General features: G+C 36.8%; 1 long non-coding RNA gene across 2 annotated transcripts in view; it reads right to left on the bottom strand.

Moving 5' to 3' along the window:
- Window positions 1-20340, bottom strand: part of LOC106509395 — a 130269-nt gene extending 109929 nt beyond the window's left edge. Inside the window, exons 1-2 of one of the 2 annotated variants that reach the window (XR_002341543.1) lie at window positions 19579-20340; window positions 18586-18731 (exon numbers count right to left, since the gene is read on the bottom strand). This is a non-coding gene — a long non-coding RNA (uncharacterized LOC106509395). The remainder of the gene's footprint in view (window positions 1-18585; window positions 18732-19578) is intronic. The other variant, XR_001306932.2, reaches the window with a different exon arrangement.

The following is a 22341-nucleotide window of genomic DNA, read 5'->3' as shown; positions in this document are numbered from 1 at the left end:
AAAATATGTATGCAATCTGGGTAAGATGCGAAATTACTCTACACTTTAAGACACTGATATGACTACATAGCTCCCATTTCTTGATTCATGGAAAATCCAGTAACCTCTGAAGAATTTCTGTAATCTTTCATGAGTTCCCATTCTCTGAATTACCACTGGTCTGAACAGTTTGATGCTTCTCAATTAATTTAAGGATAATTTTATTCTCCCTATCAATTTGTTCACCTGCAAATAACAGGAAGCCAAAAAATAATGTCTTAGCATTAGAAAAAATGTTTAATCACCTTATAAGACCAAATGTAGTGATTCTCAGCTGATGAAGAAGAACAGTGATGCCACAGAGAAGCCAGGGAAAGCAAAGCTGGCTTCTGCTTTCTTATACAAGTTATTTTCTCTCAAGATTTTTACTCTGTGGTCACACAGTAGCCGTTCTTAAGTCCAGAGCCATAGATTACCCAGAAAGGAGAAAGAAGAAAGCAAAAGATCAAAAGTGTACGTCAGATAATTTAATTCTTTAAAAATAGTATTCCTGTAAGGCCCACCTGCACCTGAGGCATATGGAAGTTCCTGGGCCAGAGGTGGAATCAGAGCTGCAAGTGCAGCCCATACCACAGCCACAGCAACACAAGATCCCAGGCACATATGAGAACTGTACTGCATCTTGCAGCAATACTGATCCTTAACTTACTGAGCCAGGCCAGGGACAAAACCTGCATCCTCATGGAGGCAATGTGGGGTACTTAACCCCCACTGAGACACAATGGAAACTGCTAGCAACTTTCAATTACATCTTATTGTTAAGATCTAAATACAATATCATCTCTCAATGGGTTTGAAGGATAACTACTGTTCTTTCCAGCCTAGGTAATAGAAGAAAAAGAGATCTGTGAAAAGTAAGAATTATCAAATCCAGAGTTTATATCTGTTTGATGCAGATGTCAACTCAAGGCAAGAATTATCAAATCCAGTGTTCATGTCTCTTTGATGCAGATGTCAACCCACATACACACTGATAAATATACTCCTTATACATAAGCGTAGACACACAATGCTGAAAGTGAGAAAAGACCTATGATGAGCTGAGAGAGACAGAAGTTTTATGTTGTAGGAATGCACATTATTTACAAATTATTAGAAATATCTATATATTTCTACATGCAAATGTTCTCTCTTCTATTTTGTTTGCCCTAACTCCAAAGCAAATGGCAAGAAAGCAGTTTACTTTCGCACTTCAAAAAAAAAAGAAAGATCCATTATACCAGTACAAAATATTAATTAGTAAATATTAAATAATAATGGACTTTTATTTAAAAAGGAAACCAGGTGATTTTAACAATTCTCAGTCATTAAGATGGTAGCATAGAAATGTTTCTTCCTTCCTTTTCTCTAAAGCTGTTAACCAAGGCAGACAATTGGTACATTAAGGCATAGATTGAAGAACATAAAGTGTGGTTTGAGAATAACTCAAAGAGATGTTTTTTTTTTTTTGGTTTTTTTTTTTTTTTTTTATCAGCTCATATGTATGTTTAATGCAGATACTTTTGCACTCTCTGGACATAACCCCCTAACTACTGTTACATTTTTAGTAGGGAGAAAGAGATGGTTTTAAGTGATACACAGATGGATATTTTTAATTGTAATATATTTTTAGTATCTTTTTGAAAAAAAAGCCTATATATCAAAAGAATGATTTTTATGAATGTGAATGCTTACACCTAAGCTATATAATAATAAAGAAAAATACTAAATAAATAATGGTTATGGTGGTAGTTTGATAAAGTGAAAACTGTAACATTAAAGTAGAATGATTAAATTTGAGAAACATTAGATCAGGCCATTTTAGATTCTCTCTATGAAAACACAGAAGCACCCAAACCATCTCCAACTCAGAAAGACCAGGCCATTCAGGTCCGCAGGAGGGTCCTCGGAAAGATGTCACAGACGTGTGAAACTGAAGAAAGTAACCAGAGAAGCCACAGAATACATTCAGCAAAGAGGATATAAAAGCTGCTAAACTGCTCATGGGAGCCAGGGGAGAGATTAAGCAGTATTTGTTCCTAAAACCCTCTGTTTCTTCCTGTTCATGTTTCCTTGTTTCCTTGCTATCTCAGGCCCTCTGAGGTCAAATGATTCCTTCCCTGTGTCTGATCAGATATGGTGCTATTGGTTTTAAGAAGCAGTGTCATATTCTCCTGAGACTGAAGTCAAGAGAGATGTCCATACTACCTGAGAGCTAGTAGGCACAAAGGAAAGTCTTTTTTTTTCTTCGACCAGCCTCCTTCCAAAGAGCTGCCCAAGACATGGTTTCAGGGATGCTGTTACCCTATGTTCCAGCCACCTCAAACAACTGCTCAACTTATCACTGATGCTCTCAAACATAGGTGCAGTACCAGATATTTCACTTTTTTCATAATCCATTTGACAATATCAAAAACTTCAGTAATAGAGACATGGAATTGATTGTTAATGATATGACTTTGGACAAAGTAGTTTCTTTTATTAAAACCTTGAATCTCCAATTCTAATCGATGCACTTATATATGTATACATGATTATGTACTTATAATCATGTATATAAATTTATACATACTGCATATACATTTATAAATACATCTGTGATTTTAAAAATTAAATATATTTGCTTTTCCTAGACAGAGAGATGATGTAATCGACTATACCTAGAAGCACATTTAAATTAACCATACTAATTCTCTTGAATAAGATTTATTATAATCACTATACAGACAGATTCATCTTAGATTACCCAGGTTAATATACTGAAATGGACTGTACTTAAAAAAAAAAAAAAAAGCCCAGGATCCTCTGGAAGCCTAAACCAAAAGTTTAGTTCAGTGGTTCTCATCAAGGGATGAGCCAAGTGTGTCTTCTCCCCTCCAACCCACAGGAGATATGTGACAATATCTGGAGACATTTTTGGTTGTCACAGCTGGGCAGGGGTCAGGTGTCAGAGGCATCTTGTGTGTAGAGACCAGCTCTGCAGCTAACCATTCTACAATGCACAGGATAACCTCCATAAGCAAGAATCATTTTGCCCAAAATGTGAACAGTCTGGGAGGTTAAGAAACCCTGCTCTAGAAGGATATGGCGATTGTTATAATTTGATTCAGAATCTTAGTCCCTATGACTGTTGGCTCTACGGAAGTTGTTATATAAAGTGAAAAAAATATATAGAAATACGTATAAATAGAAAAACATTTTTTCTGCAATCTCATCTAATGCTATCTTTGCAAAGCCAAACATTCTAAAAATTAATTAGCTTGGAGTTCCTCTTGTGGCTTAGTGGGTTAAGAATCCATGGAGTTCCCATCATGGTTCAGCAGAAATGAATCTGACTAGTAAGCATGAGGATGCAGGTTCGATCCCCGGTCTTGCTCAATAGATTAAGAATCTGGTGTTGCCATGAGCTATGGTGTAGGTTGTAGACGTGGCTTGAATCTGGTGTTGCTGTGGCTGTTGCGTAGGCCAGCAGCTACAGCTAAGATTCAGCCCCTTGCCTGGAAACCTCTTTGTGCCTCAGGTGTGGCCCTAAACACACACACACACACATACACACAAAAGAATCCAACTGGTATCCATAAGGAGGTGTGTTCTATCCTTGGCCTTGCTCAGTGGGTTAAGGATCTAACTGCCACAAGCTGAGGCACAGGTCACACATGTGGCTTGATCTGGTACTGCTGTGGTTGTGGCATATTCCTGGGGTTGCAGCTCTGATTCAGTTCCTAGCCTGGGAACTTCCATATACCAACGGTGTGGCCCTAAAAATTAAAAAAAAAAAAAGTTAACTAGCTTGGTCTTCTGTGTATACAATTAGATCTATGTCCATCCTTTTCTATCTTGCTCTCTGCCTTAGAGTGCTGATCCCATCAGAGGGATTCAGATTCTCTCTGAGTTTGGCCAATGGGATCAACTGAAGAATAAAAAGAGAGAGAGGGGTATGCTTATATATTTCTTTCCTTAACTCTTTCTTTGCCAAGTAATCTGTATCTGTTTCCCAAAAGTCTAATGTTTTCCACATGAATTTCTCCTTCCTGGGTTCCATAATCTCTCCCTTTTCTCCCATTTTAGAGTTTTGTATGTTAATATCTCTACTGTTATAAACTCAGGGTTACTGAACTATTCCATTTCTTTTTCCTACTCTGACTCCAAACTTCTGATATAATTCTCGTGCAAATAAAAAGCCTTGAATTACACTGAGTAATCTTGTGCTTTTAGCTACAGAACTAAACCTGTTTTTAAGTATCTTTTGTGTCTCTGTGTTTATCTAGTGCATCGCTGCTGCTTTATGTCATGCCCACCTAAATGACCTAATATATCACCCAAAAAGTAGCACCGAGGAGAAAAAATAAAAATACATACAGTTCATAAAACACAAAATTTTCCATGTGTTCTACTATTCAATCACAATAGAACATGAAAGATAATAGTGGATGAAATCAGTTCTTACAGCTTGTGAAAATGTCTCAATTACCTTTGCTCTATTAATATATAAGATTTGACAATTGTTCTCTAGGTAGCAACTAAGATCAGACTATGAACATATGCTTGTGGCAAACTTAGCACTGTCATGTCAGATTGTGCCTTCACCCCACCATCTGCTTGCCATATATCTCCTCCAGACCCTTTTCCATCCTGCACATGGAAGGTAGCAGTAACTTCCTAGTTCATGATCCAATCTCCAGTATTCCTACACCACTTCATTCAGCAAAATACTGCTATTCTAAAATGTCAGTTTGATCTTCCCTGCTTAAACTTTTAGATTTTTTTTTCACATTTGCCTACTGAATACTGCTAATCTCCTTAGCAAGGTTTTTTTTTTTTTTTTTTTTTTTTTTTTTTTTTTTTTGCAAACTGAGCTTGGTTCCTTTATGACAAAAGACACTATCTTACATTTCTTCAGGAATCTGCACTACACCAGTTAAAAGTAATAGGTTCACTTCATACTAATTTGAAAAAAAAGGTCAGAATATCAAAGTCTAAATAATTAGTTGTCTGTTAACAGTTCTTTTATAGTGAAAACAGTGCTTTGTTAAAAAAAATGTGTTTGATTCAGCTTATAACTTTTTCTTGAGGTATCCATCAAACTCTTGTTTGCAGTAGAAATGTTCTATGTGTAATTCCTCTTTAATTGCCCAAAATATTAAAAAGGAATTAAGATTTAATGTGAGTCACAATTTTACTTCTTCGGAGGAATTTAAGTGAAGAATATCATGGCTATGAATAAAATGTGGCGCCACTGTTATGATTCAGGCTGTAGCACCAACAGTTAATCCATTATTGTTTTCACATCATCAGTGCAAATATCAGCACAGAGAAAAAGACAAATAATTGCTCAGTATTACTAAGAAAGTGGCTTTTGCTGACAGACACCTTAAAAGATTTTCAGGTACCCATAGGGTTCCATGGATCACATTTTTGTAACTGCTGCTATAAACACTGAATTAAGGTCTTCAAACTGCTTCTGTCTTTCTCAGAAATCTCTGCTTATTGCTAACAAAGTACAAGAAATCTAGTTGAAGAGAAGAAAGATGGAACCATGGACCTTATGTTCTGGTATTCATGTTGTTTGTTCAGGGCTTCAATTATGTGTCTTCTATCCCATGTGTGCCCTTGGACCTGGGCCAAGATGCTGCTCCTCTCTGGAGCTTTACTGCAAGCCTGCCATCTGTGTTTCCATAGCATTTTTATGTGGCATATGACAGTTTCTATCATATTGCTTATAGCTATTAATTTGCATGTCTTTTTCCTTTGATAAAAATTGAGTAGGAAGCATGTTTTATTCACTTTAGCACCTTGATACCTAGGGTTGGTACATCATAGATACTAATAAAAAAAAAAGGAGAAAGAAAAAATAATGAAACAGTTCAGAGGCAGTGGAATTTCTAGCTGTGGGGTTAAGTTTTCATTGCAGTGACTACTGACTTATTGGTAGGCATCTTTTATGGCAGGCTTACTATATTTCAAGCATGGTCCTAAGTGTTTTCCACATATCTCACTTAATCCCTATACATTTTTTTTTACATACATCATGTATTATTCTCAACTCCTCCCATCTGTAACTTGTTGAAACACAAACTGAAGGCTAAAATTATAAGTGAATTTTTTTCCTAATGTTACTCCACTAACAAATATTGGAGTCAGTATTCATAATATAATACTTATCTGAATGTTAGAGACTTCCCATCCAAGAAATAAAGCATGTTTATGGAGGCTTTATTATGGAACTTTGTTTGATGACAATATCACCTGTGTATGTTGATCTGAGAACACACGTCATGATCGGATAACTATTTTTCCACTCAGGTAGGGGATTGCTTTTGGTTTCCATGATGTTTTTATGGCACTGACTTGTTTTTTCGTGATTTTTATTGAAATATACTTCTGTATGAAAATACTTTTCTCCTGGTCCTATTAGCTTCTTCACACAAAATAAGTCTAAACTTGTGTCATGTTGCCTGTCTCGTTGCATTTAGCTCAGGGACCTTATAGTCTAATGGTCAATGGCCATGGCTGGGGAAGAGAAAAACCAGTTTTAAAAGCAGAATCACTCCTAATCACTGTGAAATAAAACTTAAGTGGGCTTCTCCTCTCTAAAGGCTATGATGTTCTTATTTTCTAGATGCAATTCTCCTCTCTAAAGGCTATAATGTTCTTATTTTCTAGATGCAATTATCTCCTGGTAGCAGACTTCCCCAAACTGCACTCGGCGTATAGGGACATATAAGCATGATTTAACTTGTTGCTACTAGAAAACAGTCTGTCTTGATGGGGATATCTTGATGCAGGGAGTATCCTTCCATCAGGAAGATACTTAGGTAGGCAGAGTTTTCAATGAAGGTACATTTAGTAATTCTGGATTATAATAGTTTGAGGATAATATTCCCCTTAAAGTCAAAGTGAGTTAGTTATCTCCCACTTGACTGCAGAGGGATTTTTTTCTCTAGGCTACAGAATTCTTGGGGGTTTTTGTTTGTACGTTCATTTGTTTTGCTTTTTTTTCCCTCAAGCACTGTACTTCCTCACTACAGTACTGGATTCAATGATAAAGTTCCTTCTCTGTACTCTATCCTTCTAAAATGAGCACTTTTCCCATATTCACCTCGGCCTTCTCAGTTCAGGCAATGCCCTGGAGATACCTGATCCAGAGTCTCATTTTGCTGTCAAACCATTCAGTGGTTTTTGACCATGGCCCACAGGAAGACATACATTGTACATCAATAGCCATGCAAAATAAGAATTTTACAGAAGAAGTTTTGTCTTACAAAGTGCAGTATACTTTGATAGCCTTTTATATATTCTCTCTACAGGTCCACTAAATTGATTATGTGATTCACTAATAGGTCATAATCTTCTGTTTGAAAATGATAATCTATTCTAAAGTATTTCCTCCCAAAGTGTAGGGTTATTAAAGAAAAGCCATCTAAAATTCATGGATAAAAATACATATTTACCATAAGAAAACCAATGGTGCACTGGTTCAAAAATTTTGCCATGCATCAGAATCACATGGAAGGTTTGTTTATACATCCACAGATTACTGGGCTCCATACCTGGAAATCTGATGAGCAATCCAATAATTTGCATTTTAAATAAGTTACCAGGTAATGCTAATGCTGCTGATTTAGGGGATACACTTTGAGAATCACTGGTCCAGGGGAAAATCAAGGATTTCCTCCCGCTGAGCCTTTATTTAAAAGATATGTCCTCAGAGTTCTAAGGATGCCCCCTTGTGGCAAGCCAAGTTAAAACTTTGGAAGACGACGCTTTCAAAATACCAGCAATGAAAGTAGTAGAAATAACAATCAAAATTAAAATATCCCCTCCACATTATCTAAGATCTTAGACATTAAATGATAACAGAAGATACTATGAAAAACTCTGTTAATAAGTTTGAAAATGCAAATGAGAAAAAAATAAAAATAAAAAACACCCTCTGTCTCTCTCACAAAGAACTATGTAAGCAATAAAACATTGTGGTCAAAAAGCCAGAATTTAGAATCAAATGAACCTGGGTTCAAAGCTACTATTTTAGTATATAATACTGAGCAGGCTACTTAACTTTGCTAATTTTTATCTTCCTCATCTATAAAGTGGCATAGTGATAGCACTTTATACCTCTTAATATTATTATTATAATTAAGTGCATTACTATATAAAGACTGGAGGATCCTGATTTAAAGTTTAGGCCATGAGACTGTGTCCTCAATTTAATATCTGGAAGTGCAACCCTTGGGCCACTAGTACGCACATTCCCACTGTCAAGCCTTCCATCAAATGCATCTTTCCCTAGATACATCCAGAAAGAAGTGCTATTCATACCAAAGAACTACTGTGAATTCAGAACTCCTATATATCCTTTATCTCTCCACTGGAAGTTTGCTCCTTCAGAACAAGTGAATGTGCTACACAATTCCTGGCTGATGACAAGACTAAAGGTTGATTGACATAGCTGATACCAAGACATTCCCAGAGATTGTCTTCTTTACACTGTAGACATGTCTCATGTATGTGGTTCAAACTGAATCCCATGCCCTGGGGCTTGCCTGTGACACCAATGCAGGTGTCTATTGCAGGCTCCAGTGCAATGATTAGAACAGTTTTCCTTTCAGTTCTGCGCTCAACCAGAAACGTACAACAGTGACATGGGCCTGAGTCTCCAGTGCATGGCTCTTTTTTTCTTCCTTTTTCTTCTTTTATTGAAGTAAAGTTGATATATATATTGCAGGTGTACAATATAGTGATTCAAATTTTTAAAGATTATATTTCATTTACATTTATTAAAATATTGGCTAAAATAAGGCTATATTCTTGATGCTGTATAATATATCCTTGTATCTTTAGATGCACTCAATAATTTCCCTGCACCACAATCACATAAACAAAAATATTCACTCTTCAAAAACAAAACTAAAAGCCATTAAAAACACAACTACTGGAGTTCTCCTTGTGGCTCAATGGTAACTAACCTAACTAGTATCCATGAGGACATGGGTTTGATCCCTGGCTCCACTCAGGGGATGAAGGATCCAGCGTTGTTACAGATGTGGCTCAGATCTGGTTTTGCTGTGGTGTGAGCTGGCAGCTGCAGCTCCCATTCAACCCCTAGCCTAGGAACTTCCATAAGCTGCAGGTGAAGCCCTAAAAAAGAAACAAAACAAAACAAAAAAAAGTTTTTTTTCATTACTAATAATTTGCCTATTTTCTTACTATCTGAAAATAATGAAAGGAAAGTAAAATTATCAATTCCTGCCCTAAAGGAGCTCATTGTGTAACTAAGGAGATAAACACATACTGAATTTCTTTGATCTAAAGAACTGTTCCCACATTTGAATATTTCTCAGATTTAGATGATGTTTTAAATGTAGTAATGTTCTTTTTCTTTCTGAAAGTAAAACCTATTAATAAAATCAACATCATATTTATAAACTGTGGTTTATAATTTCAGAATCAAAACCAGGAAAGTAAGAAACTAACTATAACACAAGGGCTTGTGTAAATGTCTGAGCAGATACTTGTAGGTTATATACCTGTTGGGAGACGATTTTGAATAATAGAAATTTTGAGAATTGAAAATGCAGACACTGACTTTGACACACACGCACACACACACACACACACACACGTTCTATGTCCTGATCCCACTACCAATATTTTTACAGTCATCACTATCAAAATTCATAATTATAAACCTCACAATGTTTTGATATAAAAGATGGCTGTTCCTCATCTCTGGGAACTGACCAACCTCAAAGCATTATTAATAAACATATGACAGCCCTCAAGTATTTAGAAATGGTAGTATAAAAATAAATCACAGAAAAAAAAAACCCATAAATCCCAACCTAAAATGTTAAAGCATGTTAATAAAATATAAAACCTGTTCCTGCATTACTTGAAAAGAATATATCTTTCTTGATACGGATAAATAAATGTGACATGTAAAGTTTCAAAATTGAAACTTAAAAATTTAATTGCAGGACTGAGGATGAAAAATATCTATATATTTGGTTAGATTGCAAAGGAAAATAAATCCCATAGCTTTACAAAGAAGCTTACATTTGCCTAGAAATGACAGCAAAAAATGAATGATGCTGTCTGAGAAACAATGTCATTCATGAGCAAAGGTTGGCATCTGGACCTGCTTTTAATCAGACAGCTCTAAGCTCTGCAGTCAAACTAAAACCTTCTGTGCCGCTGTAAATATTCACTTCCAAATGTATACATAGTTTTAGAAATGCACAATGATTCTCTGAAATAGATGCCTGTAATTTATCTGTTCATTTTGTTAAAACTGTGACATCAACCAGAAGAAAATAAAATTTGTTAAGTATTTTCCTTTAAAATATACATTTCCATCTCATTGAGTGATGTTGAAAATGCTTATGAATGGTGCTTAGTTCCCCATCAGGATGACTCATTCAATATACATAAGCAGATGCAAAATGTATGAGACCTATTTACAGAACTACAATAATAAATCTATATAATACAATCTTAGACTTTAGGCGTGGCATTAAATTCTTCTTCATTTTGGGTAAATCACTAGAACCACCAAAGCCTTGTTTTCTCATACCTAAAATGGGATAATAATATCTACCACATGGGTTGTTACAAATATTTAATAAATAATCCGGAAGTTCCCATTGTGGCTCAGCAGTAACAAGCTGACTAGTAACCATGAGAATGCAGATTTGAACTCTGGCTTCACTCAGTGGGTTAAGGATCCAGCGTTGCCGTGAGCTGTGGAGTAGGCTGCAGACACGGCTCAGATCCTGCATTACCATAAAGCAAAAAAAAAAAAAAAAAAAAAAAAAAAAAAAAAAAAAAACCTACACAAAATATTTTGTCTGGGGCCTGTTAGCTCAACAAATTGCACCTTCATAGCTTTATTATGATCCTCAAAGTAGAATAAAAGATACATGGTATGAATTAACGGGTTTTCTTATCTAAAAAATATATACAGGGAGTTCCCTTCATGGCTCAATGGTTAACCAACGTGACGAGGAACCATAAGGACGGAGATTTGATCCCTGGCCTCCATCAGTGGGTTAAGGATCCAGCGTTGCTGTGAGCTGTGGTGTAGGTCACAGATGTGGCTTGGATCCCCTGTTGCTGTGGCTGTGGTTCAGGCCAGCAGCTGTAGCTCAGATTTGACCCCTACCCTGGGAACTTCCACAAGCTGCAGGTGCGGCTCTAAAAAAAGTAAAATAAAAAATATGTACAGGAACATCTCCATAAATAAAAATAAATGCCCAAAGAAAACACATTAGAGAGAGATTATATTCTTACAGATGAATTCACTAAAATGTTCATTTAAATATTGCATTCCTTGAATTCACTTAAAATCTGACTGATAACATTTGATTTGTATGGGAATTTGCAGAAGTACATATCATATAAAGCATGGTATATCTGTATGTCTTTTCAAAATGCCAAAGTCCATATACTTTATAGATCTGTAAATTAAAAGTTATCTTCTGGTCTGAATGTTTCTATGTTTCAAAAGAACTTTTCATTTATAGGAATGGAAGTTTTATAGTAAGTATCTGTGAGATGAGTGAAATTTGGGCCTGAAGATTTACAGACAGACCATATCTAGCTGTGTAAACTACATGCATGCAGCAGACATGTAGCTGTTTCTGTGGCTGTGGGTCTGGAAGGGGGAACAGAGGAGGCAGACCAGAGTGAATAGAATTCCTTGTCTTTTACAGATTTGCAGCATATCAGAGAATATATGGAATTCCAGCTGGTTGAGTTTCAGGGTTTCTTTTTCATTTTGTACTGGGCCCTGAAACTTGTGTAAGAAAGTCTATATAGAGTTAATAAAAAAAAATCTAAAGGGAAAAGGATAGGTTTTTTTTTTTTTTTTTTTTTTTTTTTTAAAACATCATCAGAGGAGTGCTATGCCATAAGCAAAAACTCTCATAAGAAAGACTTTCTAATTACTGAGTTTGTAATCTCTGGATGCTCTTACACATGGGTGCTCAAATATAATACTCTTGTCTGCCACATAACCCTCTCTATCTCTCACTGACATGAATTAGCCTCCGAGATCTCCGTATCTTACTGCAGGGGTTCCGTTTATGAATGCCATTGCTGCTTCAGTTTCAGATCTAGAGAAACACAAGCTATCCTCCAATAACAGGCTATTCATTTGACTCAAACCATGACTGTCAGTTTCATGTGAAGCTCTGCCTTGAGTTCTGCTGGGAAGGTGCTGTGAAATCATCTGAAGGACAGGGATACAGTTTCAACACTGACTCATTTCATCTAGGTTCAAGGTAAGGTCAACAAACTCAGAACACAGATTCAGAGCCCATTTTCTATATGCTTTATCCAAACTTTATTCATATTCACAACTGAAAATTTTAAATGTGTGTCCTTGAACACAGAAACAATCAGGGAAATAGCCTAAATTTTGAAATCTTCCATGGGTTGGAATTAAAGACTAAACCACTTACTTGACAAGTGAATCACTCTCTAAACGAATTTCCTCATTAATAGTGGATCAATTGTATCATATTTGTATGTTTTTTTTTCCACAAAAGATGGAAAATTATAACCGAAGCCAACAATCAGTAGTAGAGGGAAAAAGATATGTGGATATTTGCCTTCTTTCGGCAATTTATAATCTGAATTCCTTTGAAACACTTAGGAATTTTCCTGCTTGTGAAACAAAGCCCTTTATCAAAATTTAAAATGTTAGATACTTACTCTCCTGACATTTCCAGCAATAAAGCTAAGTGGCATAACGTAGAGTCCCTTAATCACATGCATTCACCCAAAATTTTGAGTAATAGGCTACTGATGCCCATTAAGAATTGAGGACTGTCTAGAACCTCTTCTGCTGAGCATGGCCTTAGCAACCTCAGATAAACTAGGTTGCAGAAGCATCAAGGGTGACTATTCTAAAGGCTGTGCTAGTGCCCAATGTCAATGCAGTAAGCTCTGATGTCCATTACCAGGGGCAACGATACTAGTGTCTGTGCCAGGGCAGCACTGCACCACAGTTTATAGCATTGTTCCTCTGCTGTGTATGTGTGTGTGTGTACATATATATCCCCTCCTTGATTATAAGTCCTTCCTGGAGATTCTGAGTCTTGTCTGACAACCTTTAAATAAATTTTCTACTTGTATTAGCTAGAGTTGTTTTCTCTTGCTTGAACTAATAACTCTGATTGATGCAGCAGATGATAAATATATTCACATATTCCAAGAGACCTTGACAAATGACACAGAGATAAATAAAACTTCATTTCTAAGCAAAGATTTCTAGTCTAGAAAGGCCAGCCAAATCATATTGATGACTACACTTTGGAGGAAAAACAATAGATGTTTATTTCATTGTGTTGGAGAAATAACTGCTGAATCTGAATGCACAAGATCACTTTCAAAGGAATAAGTTAATTTAAAGAAAGGAATATCACTTGCTTTAAGTTTCTGTGGATGATATGGATAATATAAAAATCCTCATATAATATGACACTGTCATGCCTAAAAGATGTTAACAGACACCCAGGGCCAAGTTCATAGAAGACTCTCAGGAAAGGCCTTTTTTTTTTGGTCTTTTTGGGACCACACCCATGGCATATGGAAGTTTCCAGGCTAGGGGTCAAATCAGAGTTGCAGGTGCCAGCCTACAGCACAGCTCACAGCAATGCTGGTTCCTTAACCTACTGGGCAAGGCCAGAGATTGAACTGAGGTCCTCATGGATATTATTTGGGTTATTACCCCTGAGTCACAACAGGAACTCCAGGAAAGGATTTTTGACTTGCCTCTATAACGTACAGTATAAGGAAAAGGTCTACATGTATTCTTGGCATCTCAGTTGCTGAGAAAGAAGTCTGATATTTCTGATGATCTTATAGAAGATACCAGGGAATCATATATTTGAGGCTCTCTGAAACTGATGAACCCTCTCCTTTACACAAAGAAGATATGTGTTTGACTTAAAAGTCAAAGAAGAATAGAAAGTGTCCTGGAATTTTGGCAACAATAATCCACACATTTCCCTTATTTGGTGCCCTGTAATTCCTTTGATAGTAGAAAGGAATCCAATTACCCCCAGCCTTGGGTGTCCTGGCCTTTTCATTGGATTTACTTAACTTCTTTACTTGACCTCTCTCTCTGGTATCTATTCCTCTTTCGGGAGGTTCTCTGGGATTGATTTGCTTCTTATACCTAGTCTCAAATATACCTTTTGGACTTTATGTAAAACATAGTTTTTCCTCTGGTAAAACTATGGGATTTCTATGATTTAAAATGACACTTCGTCTCAGTTTTTTGTTGTTTTTTTCTTTGGGCCTCAGGGTTCTTTCTCCTTTGGACCCAGTTCTGCCTTCCTAAGCCACTTCCTGGCATCAATACATCAGCCAAAGTCCCATCTCTCTCCCAAGTACAAGGAGGAAACTACATCCCATACTTATCAATGAAAATCCTTCAGCTGAAAGAAAAAATCTCCAACTAAAACAGATCTAACAGAATAGACACTCTATTCCTCAATCAGACATTTATATTAGAAAGTTTTAGTCTTGGTATAGTCACTTAGTAATAATATGAATGACTCAAAGACATCACATCTTTCCACAATGTGGAAAGAATATTGTCGATATCTTTTCTCATGGCCCCAATATTTCAGCTATATCTCCAGACATATTCCCATAAGAGAGCATCCAAAATAGGAAGGAAGGGAACAGGGATTAAGTGGGTCATTTTTCCTATGACTTTCCACTTTAACCAAGAAGGGACATTTTTCACAGAATATTCTAAGATGATCCCTTTCATCTCACTGTGTGACTCATTCCCTCCATTAAAACAGTGAGTTCCGGCTGTGCTCAGAAGGTTAAGAACTTAACATTGTGAGCATGAGGGTTCAATCCCTGGCCTAGATCAGTGGGTTAAGGATCTGGTGTTGCTACAAGCTGCAGCATAGGTTGCAGATGCGGACTGGATCCTGCATTGCTGTGGGTATGGTTTAGGCCTGCAGCTTCACTGGCCCAGGAACTTCAATATGCCACAGGTGTGACTTTTTTTTTTTTTAAAAGAATGTAAAATGCCCTGGGATAAATACCTTGGCAGCCAACAAAATCTGATTTTATTTATTTATTTAATAAGAAAGAAAGTGTTTTCTTTTGGATAAGTAGCCGACTGTGGGTGTGATATCATGGCTTCCAACAAGGTTTAGAGAGAGGGAACAACTTCTCACAAAACTCTCAGGTTTTAAATCAGAAGTTTAGGACCATGATCCAGATTTCAGTAAAGAGGTTATATTGATTATGACTAAAGCATAAATTGTACCATTCAGTCATGAAGGGGGAACTCTTTGGTGTCTATGATAAATGTCTTTGCTTCTGTTTCCTTTCTTCACTTTTGAGGCATGATATGAGGCAGGGATGGCTGCAGGAGTAGTGGAGCTGAGATGTCCACATGAAGGAGATGAATTGCACCCACACATTTTTTCTAAAGAATTCTGGATCTTGGCAGGTGAAGAAGTGAAAAATTACACGTAGAGACCAATGAGCCAAAGGCAGATATAAACCTTGCTTTGTATGAAGCACTGCACCCTGAAGAGACTGTGGAGATGTGGCTCATGGTTTTAAATGTTAAGAAAGAAGGATTCAGCTGAAAACTATTCTGACTATATCACAGAAAACACTGTTGACTAGCTGGGATATCTTCTAAGATAGAAGGCTTTAGAATAGACTTTTAAAACAGAAATTGTAACAGCACATCCTCAGTCAATATCCATGGATGCATAACACAGTTTGTAATTAATTACCTGTATTAACAGAATAGGTTGGATCCAAACAATTCCCACACACTAGAATCATCTTTGTGAACTTTTACTCTTCTGTCATATTATTTGCTCCAGAAAACAGTCTTGAACTTGACTCATCAACCTTATTTTATCTTTAATAAGGGAATTTAAAAAATGTCAATGTAAAATAACTGAGCAATGTCAGTAGCAATCGATTTAGGGAGTATAACTGTAGCAGTAGTAATAAAATATAAAATCTTTCACTGACATTTTATTTTCCTGACTGGATGAAATAGCTAGTAGTACCATCGATCATTTTTTTTAACCTCATGCTAAGGACCTGATCTCTCATGTATTATTTTTAATGGTTATAAAACCCTGTCTCAGAAATAAATAAACTGTTTTAATTCACTCAGGGCTATGCAGCCAGTATTAAAATTACAGGCCCCGTCTTCTTTCCTTTTTTGTCTTTTTTTTTAGGGCCACACCTGTAGCATATGGAGGTTACCAGGCTAGGGGTCGAATCAGAGCTGTGGCCACTGGCCTACACCATAGCCACAGCTATGCCAGATCCAACCTGTGTCAGCAGCCTACACCACAGCTCAGGGCAACACCAGATCCTGAGCGAGGCCAGGGATTGAACCTCATCTTCAGTCAGGTTCATTTCCGCTGAGCCATGATGGGAACTCCAGGCCCTGTCTTAGAATTCTAATAGGTTGCTTTGGAAAAGCTACCTTGTCCCATAAAACCTGTTTTATCTTGGGACAATAACAGATAGATGTTTTCTCAGGATGCCAGATGAACAAAAGAAGAATAGGAGAGAACAACAAAGAAAGAGTTACTGCTTCTATTCTAAGTAAAGGTTGAAGGAAAACCTAGCAACAAGGCTGATAAAATATTGCTTCCATTCCAGGAATAGAAGTCAGGATTGTCCAGAGAAAAAAAAATAATAATAAATAGGATGTGTATGTGTGTCTAAGTATACAGATATAGGTATAGATATATTTCTTACGGAATTTCTTGTCTTTAGGGGTTTGGGTCTTTTATTCTAAAAACTTTCAACTAATTAGATGATGTTGACATGATGGAGAGTAATCTACTTTATTAAAGTCAACTGATTTGAGTGTTAATCTCATCTAAACAAATATCTTCACTGCAACATCTAGATTGGTATTTCACCAAAAATTGAGTACTTGGGTGCTATTGCCAAATGAACACATAAAATTACTCATCATATCAGGGAATTGACAGTTGAAAAACGCTCACAGAACATTGATAAAACATAAACTGAGACAAATCATCCCCTAATACTGGCGTTTGCTACTAAATCTTAATATATTAATTATATATTAATATATCATAAGTAATATGAATAATAGTTCACACCAACCTTTATATCATTATATACAGTACATATCACTTTCCCTCCATCAAGTTAATGCACAAAAACATCTCAAACTATATTCAATAATTTAAGTATTAAACATCTAATACAAGACATGCAATATGCCAAGCACAGGAGACAAAAGGAGAAAAAAAAAAGACAGTCTCTGTCCTCAAAGGGGCTAATAATCCGATGAGGGGATCAGAGAAATAGAATGCCTTTATGTAAAACAATTAAAGTTCCTGTTGTGATTCAGTTAAGAACCCCACTAGCATCAGTGAGGATGCAGATTCAATCCCTGGCCTCACCCAGTGAGTTAAGGATCCAGCATTGCCCGGAGCTGTGGGTTCAATCCCTGGCCTCACTCAGTGAGTTAAGGATCCGGCATTGCTCTGAACTGTGGGTAGGCCTGCAGCTGCAGCTCCAGTTCAACCCCTAGCCCGGAACTTCATACTCCGCAGGTGTGGCCGTAAATCAAACCAATTAGGTCTTCTTTTTATTACTCGTCAGTGTCAAAGCCAAGGTTATTACCTTTCTTAAAGCTGCATTGTCACATCAACCATTGTCTGATAGGTTGATGAAGGTGAATTCTGTACCTCCAAAAAGATATCTTCTTGTTATGGACAATTTACCAGCATAAATAGAAATATTAACAAAAATTTTCAAATCAGTAATAACAACTTATTGGAAATAGAATGCATACACATTAAGGATAAAAGAAATACAAACTGCAAGGATTTTATAATTACAATGGAAGTCCTTATATTAATTATGGATTAACACTAGAGTTTTAAATATCCAAATGTCACATAGGTACTGAATAAAAATGTGGAAAGGGCCTTGCTCAGAGTATTGAATTAAAGTTATTGGTTGCTCCCAGAATCAGTGAGAAAACAGGTACTTTTGATTTAAATCTGAGTTCAAGAATCTGCTTTGTCATTACCAGGTACCAAGCAGCACCTGAGAGTAGAATGCTCTTAGGATTATTTCCTTATTTGCATTAAATTTGAAGCATAGGAAAGCACAAGAGAGTATGTCACAGGAGAATAGATAACGAGATTGTCTATTATATTTTGCACCATTTATATCCTGTGGTATATAAATTGCTAATATAATGTGAAGTAAAATTGTTTCTCTTCTCTACCTGCATAATAGCTGCTGATATGCACATACACACAAGACACAGACACACACACACACACCATCCCTGTGAAATAGAGCATGTAATTCTACATTATGAAATTATCCTTATTAGACACACCTAGAATGATTTCTTGCTGTCACTTAAAGGTGTCTCGTGTTATCAAAAAAGCCAAGAACTCCTGAAATACACTGGTTTATACAGGAATAACTAATAGGCTTAGAGGCTGGTGAAGACTAGCAAGGTAAAGGGAGCAAACACAGACATGAATTTTTGAGCCTCACCTTTGTTCCTGTTGTTCTCTGAAAATTTCATTTCTCCAACTAATGGACTTAAGAAGACATGGGTTGATGGGAGATGTGATTGGAGAATGTCACGTCCTCCGAAGCTATCCAGTAACAAATGTGCTTTCCATACCTTTTGTTTCATTCTGGAAAGAAAAACAAATTTTGATAAATGTTTCTTAGAACACCACGTAAAAATGAAGAGAGGGTGAGAGACTAAATATCAAACCGGAGGCTTTTCAGCTTAAATCACAAAACTTTAGAGATGGATAAAATTTCCTAGACCAAACTTCTCTCTTTAGAGCTGTAGTGACTATTAGTCAGAGAACTGGAGGTTAAACTGTTGTCAAAGAGGGGGCTTACTTTTCTTTTCATTGTATTTTAATTATAAAATCATAGATTCACATTTATAAAAATTGTGAAAATAACTGTTTTGGGGAGTAGAAAATGTTATAAGAATAGAAAAATAATGCATATATTTTTTTTAAATAAGGTACATTACTGTGTTTTCCCATATAGTCTTTTGTCATTACACAGACAAAAATCTTCTCTATTTAGGAAATAAACTTCTATTTAAACTTGTGACACAGAAATGTTGGTAATATGGATAAAGAAAAAATTAAATCAGATTTATATATTTAAGTTTCAGGATCAGAACCTTCCTAAGCAAATAGAAATATTAAATTATCTTCTAATTATTGTAATGTTCATGGATGCATGAATAATTTTAAAATCATGTTTTAACTGTGTACAAAGTAATATAGTAAATACAAAGTAATATAGTAAATACATAAAGCAAATCACACATGTATCAGTTAAATACGTAAAGTAACTTAATAGTATAACAGTAATAATAGTAATATAAACACTTGCACTAACTTTAAGGGTTTTCTCCTGAGGTTTAACATTGTTCTTTCATTTGGAACACATTCTTTGTTTCTGCATTTGCTTGACTCTACCTGTTGGTTTTTATGAATTTAATAAAACACCCACCTCTCCCAGTCTTGAAGGAGTGGCCTCTTGCACGAAATAAATCTTATCTTGCAACACTGTCCTCTCTCAGGATTGTCTCGCATACCTTGGTGATTGTCCATGCAGCCTATTTTATTTTTAGAGGCTCAAAGTAGTGGAAGATGTGAGAAGACCGGTCTGTGTCCCAAAGGGGAGGATTTCAGTCAGCATCTTGATTTAAGCCGACTGGAAGCCAGAATCTCAAGCAACGTCTTTTAGAGGATATTTACACGTGGGACTGCCACCTGTGCCTGGTGATGGATGTGGAGGTGTCTCCCCGGGCAGCCACCAAAGAACTGCACCAGACATAAAAACGGGGGCTCAGGTCTGAAATCGTGGCGCCAAACGTAAAACCCAGGGCACCAGACGTAAACAGGCATCAGACGTAAAACTGGGGCAGCAGGCATGCGTGAAAGCTACCCCGTAGAAATACCGGCGCCCTGGAGCTCGCAAAGATGGCGCCTGCCAGTGTTTGTCCGCTGAGGGCATGCCAGTGGCCCCTCAGAAGATGTCAAATAGATGTCTCCCCTCAGGCCGACACTCTGAGACAATCAAAGAGCCTCTCCACACAAAGTCTGGACGCAGCTTGATCTGACGCTTCCACGCTGGGCCGGGAAGGTGAGTCCTCACGTGCTAGAGCCCTGGGAACATTCTCAGCCTGCTTACAGGTGTGTCTTCTGGATACAAGCTCCCATGGTTTTCAAGGGAAATGTTTTGGAGGCCTGCTTCTCAGGTGTAGGTCTTAGAAGTCAGGGGTGCCCTATGTGGGCTTCAAGCTCCTCGCTCCTCAGGGAGAAGCTTCCAGTGTTGAAGTGCCTCGGGAGTATAAGACCAGGGGTGGTTGAGCCAGGGGTGGGATTTCTGGCCGGGTTGAGTCCCAACCTCTCCTACCTGCCTTCTTGCCGCTTTGCTCTCCTCCACCCAACATAGGTATTGCTGCGCCAGTTTTCAGGGTTTAATTCAGAGAAACCTGTTCTGTATGTAGCTGTAGATTTGACATGTTCTTTGGATAAGCTGAGTTCGGGATCCTGTCACATCACCATCTTGAACCTGAATTTGTCTAACTTACATAATATTCCTCCAGTATGCTCCCCAGTCCTCAGTTTGATTTTTTTTTTTTTTTCTGTTTTTGCACTGGGCAAACAAATCTTTATTCCTGAAGCTGAAAACAGGCATGCTCTTCCAATTGGGCCAGTGCCCCATCCCAGGCCTAGCACATTGAACTTGGAGACCCAGGCCCTCCATCCCTGAGTCATGTTCTCTGTATGTGTATATAGAGGGGATTCCCGGGTGACATCTAGAGGTAGCCCAGTGTCAGGAGGTTCTTATGGGTACCCTGTCGCAAGGTGGGCAGTCTCAGGCAGGGGGACAGCATCCCCTTGTCTCCCTCATTAAAGCAGCAGCTGTTATTTTCAATTTGCTTTTTTATATTTTTATTATTCCTTTGCCTATTTAAAATAGACTTAACACACATATATGTACATTAAGACAGAATATCACTGAATTTGACATTTTTAAATCTCCTTAGAAATGGTGCTATAGTGTATATATTCATCCATGTCTTGCTTTTTTCAACACTGTCCAACAATCTGTTTGTAAAATTCCTCCTTATGTATGTTATATGACATGCAAATATAAGTTTGCAACAACCACTCTCATACTGTATTCACAAGCCAGAAAAAGTATTTTATGAACAATATTTTTCTACCTAAGCCAAATAAGGTGTATCAAATACTTAGTATTTGATTGTCATTTTATCTGTTTATGATCAATTTTGTAGCATAAAAGTAAATGCTAATTTTGAGTCTAAAGATGGCTTCTCTTCCATCTCAGGCCCAATATAAAATAGTATCTTTATTTACCTCCCAGGTATTTTGAAGAATATTTCTGACCATGATTTATTAGCAAGAATAATACTAGGGAATTTGAAATTAAAATGAAAGGGCATGATTGTCTGTGGGAGGTAGGGAGGGCCTCCAGATAGACAGTTTTAAGGATGCTCTCCAAATTTGAAAATATCATATTTAATTTTGTGTAATTTATTTCTGTAATTTTATTTCTTCCAAATTTTATTAAATTTTTAATTTTTTATTATAGAGATTTACACTGTTCTGTCAATTTCTGTGATACAGCAAAGTGACCCAATTATACATTTATGTACATTCTTTTTTTCACATTATTCTCCATCATGTTCCATCACAAGTGATTTTCCAAATTTTAGAGTGATTTTATCACATACACATTACACATACCTAGAAGACAAAGACAATCAATTATTGGGACAATTTCTATATGAATCATCAAAAGAGTTTTTTCCTTAAAAGAATGGATACAATAATAGAAAAAAGATCTGTTGTGCATTAGTAGTCACTAAAACCCTCTCTCTTTTTGTTTTCATGACACTACATTGACTGAATTCCATTCCTGTTTATGTTCTAACTACTCCGCAAGAATACACTCAATATTCTGATTGCCTTTTAGATGCCAGGTACTGTTCTTGGAACAGGGAATAAGCCATAATGAAAGACACGGAAGGAATCATTGACTGCCTTTGTCAAAAACTAAGCAGATCTACCTCATGTGGGTTTCACTCGGACTAGACACTTTTACACTTAGTTTACCTGGACATTAAAAGAGAATACTCTCGAGTTAGATCTTCAGCTCTGAAACTTCAATATGGCAGGTAAACTGCTAATCTGGCCTTCCTTAAAATTATATTCTTGAAAATATGTCCCTAGCTGATAA

The sequence above is a fragment of the Sus scrofa genome, chromosome 2, assembly GCF_000003025.6.
Source record: "Sus scrofa isolate TJ Tabasco breed Duroc chromosome 2, Sscrofa11.1, whole genome shotgun sequence".
Taxonomy (NCBI): domain Eukaryota; kingdom Metazoa; phylum Chordata; class Mammalia; order Artiodactyla; family Suidae; genus Sus; species Sus scrofa.
Note: the sequence above shows the minus strand (reverse complement) of the source record. Positions and strands in the feature narration are given on the sequence as shown.